Genomic DNA, 4,097 nt, shown 5'->3' with positions numbered 1-4,097 from the left:
ACGGGGGGACACGGGGGGGACAGGAGGGGACACGGGGGGACACGGGGGGACATGGAGGGGACACTGGCGGTGACACGCTGGTGGCAGTGGTGGGGACAGTGCCACGGTGGTGCGGGTGACACTGGCACTCACACGGTGGTGGCAGTGACACGGCGGTGGCACTGACACAGTGGTGGCACTGACGGTGACAGTGACAGTGCCATAGCAGTGCCACGGTGGTGCGGGTGACACTGGTGGTGACATGGTGGTGACACTGACGGTGACAGTGCCACGGCAGTGACACGGCGGTGGCACTGACGGTGACAGTGACGGTGACAGTGTCATGGCACTGGCACGGTGGTGGCACTGGCGGTGACAGTGACAGTGACAGTGCCATGGCAATGACACGGTGGTGGCACTAACAGTGACAGTTCCACGGCAGTGACACGGTGGTGGCACTGGCGGTGACAGTGTCATGGCAGTGACACGGTGGTGGCAGTGACACGGTGGTGGCACTGGCGGTGACAGTGACAGTAACAGTGTCACGGCAGTGACACGGTGGTGGCACTAACACAGTGGTGGCACTGACGGTGACAGTGCCAGCGGCGGTGACACGGCGGTGGCAGTGACAATGCCATGGCACCGACACAGTGGTGGCACTGACGGTGACAGTGTCACGGCACTGGCACGGCGGTGGCACTGGCGGTGACAGTGACGGTGACAGTGCCACGGCGGTGGCAGCGGCGGTGACAGTGACAGTGACAATGCCACGGCACTGGCACGGCGGTGGCACTGATGGTGACAGTGTCACGGCACTGGCACGGCGGTGGCACTGGCGGTGACAGTGACGGTGACAGTGCCAGCGGCGGTGGCAGCGGCGGTGACGGCGGAGCCTCATCTGCCATTCCGGCTGCGGCCGCGTCCCTCCGCCATCTGTCACCGCCCGGTGCCAGCGCTGGCACCGCCGCTGTCACCCCTTCGCTGCCGGAGCCGCCACCGCGGGGTGGCCTCGGGGACACGGCGAGGGGACCCGGGGGTGTCCCCGGGGGTGTCCCCGGGGGCCGGGGGGGTGGCAGTGCCACCCTGCAGGGAGGGGACGCGCGGGGGGACAAAAGGCGCCGGGAGGGGACACCGGGGACGGGGTGGCGGAGGGGACCCCAGCCCCACCCCCCCAGTGTCCCCCCCCTGTCCCCAGCAGCCCCTCGGGGACCCCCGTGCCAGAAGTGTCGCTGTCACCGGCCGCAGATGGAGCGGGGGCGGGGCGGGAGGGGGGGGCATGTCGCGACAGGCGGCGACAGCGCGGAGCGTCACCTGCCAGCCGGGAGGGGACACGGGGGGGGGGGATTGGGGCTGGGGGGGGCGGGGCCGCGCCGNAGCCCGGAGAGCTGCGGGCGGCCGCGCGGCGCTTCGGGCGGCTCGGGGAGGCCGCGGGGGTCCCGGTGTGGCGGCTCTGGCCCAGCCCGGAGCAGCTGCGGGAGGCGGAGGCGGAGGAGCGCGAGTGGGACCCGCCGCTCCGGGAGGTGGAGGCCGTGCTGGATCAGCGGGAGCGGGAGGAGGAGCGGCGGAGGAAGGAGAGGTGGGGCCGGGAGCGGGACCGGGATAAACCGGGGATGGGACCGGGAACACCGGGAATGGGACCGGGATAAACTGGGAATGCGACCGGGATAAACTGGGAATGGGACCGGGATAAACCGGGAATGGAACTGGGATAAACTGGGAATGGGACCGGGAGCGCTGGGACAAGGATAGGCAGGACTGGGAACACCGGGAATGGGACCGGGATAAACCGGGACACCGGGAATGGACCGGGATAAACTGGGAATGGGACCGGGATAAACCGGGAATGGAACTGGGATAAACTGGGAATGGGACCGGGAGCGCTGGGACAAGGATAGGCAGGACTGGGAACACCGGGAATGGGACCGGGATAAACCGGGACACCGGGAATGGGGCTGGGAGCGCCGGGAGCGGGACCGGGATAAACCGGGAATGGAACTGGGATAAACTGGGAATGGGACCAGGATAAATCGGGAATGGAACTGGGATAAACTGGGAATGGGACCGGGAGCACCGGGGCGAACTGGGAGCACCGGGAATGGGACCGGGATAAACCGGGAATGGGACCGGGAGCACCGGGAATGAGACTGGGGCGAACTGGGAGCACCGGGAGCGGGATAAACCGGGAATGGAACTGGGATAAACTGGGAATGGGACCGGGAGCACCGGGACAGGGATGGGCAGGACTTGGAACACCGGGAATGGGGCTGGGACAAACTGGGAATGGGACCGGGATAAACCGGGAATGGAACTGGGATAAACTGGGAATGGGACCGGGAGCACCGGGACAGGGATGGGCAGGACTTGGAACACCGGGAATGGGGCTGGGACAAACTGGGAATGGGACCGGGATAAACCGGGAATGGAACTGGGATAAACTGGGAATGGGACCGGGAGCACCGGGACAGGGATGGGCAGGACTTGGAACACCGGGAATGGGGCTGGGACAAACTGGGAATGGGACCGGGATAAACCGGGAATGGAACTGGGATAAACTGGGAATGGGACCGGGAGCACCGGGACAGGGATGGGCAGGACTTGGAACACCGGGAATGGGGCTGGGACAAACTGGGAATGGGACCGGGATAAACCGGGAATGGAACTGGGATAAACTGGGAATGGGACCGGGAGCACCGGGACAGGGATGGGCAGGACTTGGAACACCGGGAATGGGGCTGGGACAAACTGGGAATGGGACCGGGATAAACCGGGAATGGAACTGGGATAAACTGGGAATGGGACCGGGAGCACCGGGACAGGGATGGGCAGGACTTGGAACACCGGGAATGGGGCTGGGACAAACTGGGAATGGGACCGGGATAAACCGGGAATGGAACTGGGATAAACTGGGAATGGGACCGGGAGCACCGGGACAGGGATGGGCAGGACTTGGAACACCGGGAATGGGGCTGGGACAAACTGGGAATGGGACCGGGATAAACCGGGAATGGAACTGGGATAAACTGGGAATGGGACCGGGAGCACCGGGACAGGGATGGGCAGGACTTGGAACACCGGGAATGGGGCTGGGACAAACTGGGAATGGGACCGGGATAAACCGGGAATGGAACTGGGATAAACTGGGAATGGGACCGGGAGCACCGGGACAGGGATGGGCAGGACTTGGAACACCGGGAATGGGGCTGGGACAAACTGGGAATGGGACCGGGATAAACCGGGGCTTCGGGCGGCTCGGGGAGGCCGCGGGGGTCCCGGTGTGGCGGCTCTGGCCCAGCCCGGAGCAGCTGCGGGAGGCGGAGGCGGAGGAGCGCGAGTGGGACCCGCCGCTCCGGGAGGTGGAGGCCGTGCTGGATCAGCGGGAGCGGGAGGAGGAGCGGCGGAGGAAGGAGAGGTGGGGCCGGGAGCGGGACCGGGATAAACCGGGGATGGGACCGGGAACACCGGGAATGGGACCGGGATAAACTGGGAATGCGACCGGGATAAACTGGGAATGGGACCGGGATAAACCGGGAATGGAACTGGGATAAACTGGGAATGGGACCGGGAGCGCTGGGACAAGGATAGGCAGGACTGGGAACACCGGGAATGGGACCGGGATAAACCGGGACACCGGGAATGGGGCTGGGAGCGCCGGGAGCGGGACCGGGATAAACCGGGAATGGAACTGGGATAAACTGGGAATGGGACCAGGATAAATCGGGAATGGAACTGGGATAAACTGGGAATGGGACCGGGAGCACCGGGACAGGGATGGGCAGGACTGGGAATACCGGGAATGGGACCGGGACAGGACTTGGAACACCGGGAATGGGGCTGGGACAAACTGGGAATGGGACCGGGATAAACCGGGGATGGGATCGGGAGCACCGGGAATGGGACCGGGACAGGCCTGGGAGCACCGGGACCGCTGGGCCGCCGGTACCGGGAGAATCGGGAGGGGTTTGGGGCTGTCCCGGGGCTGTCCCCGGTGTCCCCGGTGTCCCCGGTGTCCCCACGGCCCGTGGCCCCGGCAGGGAGGAGCGGCTGGCCCGCAGCCTGGCGGCGATGCCGGCGCGCGTGGCCGAGTGGCGCCGGGAGCGCGCGGCGGCGCGGGAGCGCGC

Source organism: Onychostruthus taczanowskii, unplaced genomic scaffold, assembly GCF_017590055.1.
Source record: "Onychostruthus taczanowskii isolate IOZ18803 unplaced genomic scaffold, ASM1759005v1 scaffold390, whole genome shotgun sequence".
NCBI classification, from domain to species: domain Eukaryota; kingdom Metazoa; phylum Chordata; class Aves; order Passeriformes; family Passeridae; genus Onychostruthus; species Onychostruthus taczanowskii.
This window is presented reverse-complemented; position numbering follows the sequence as displayed.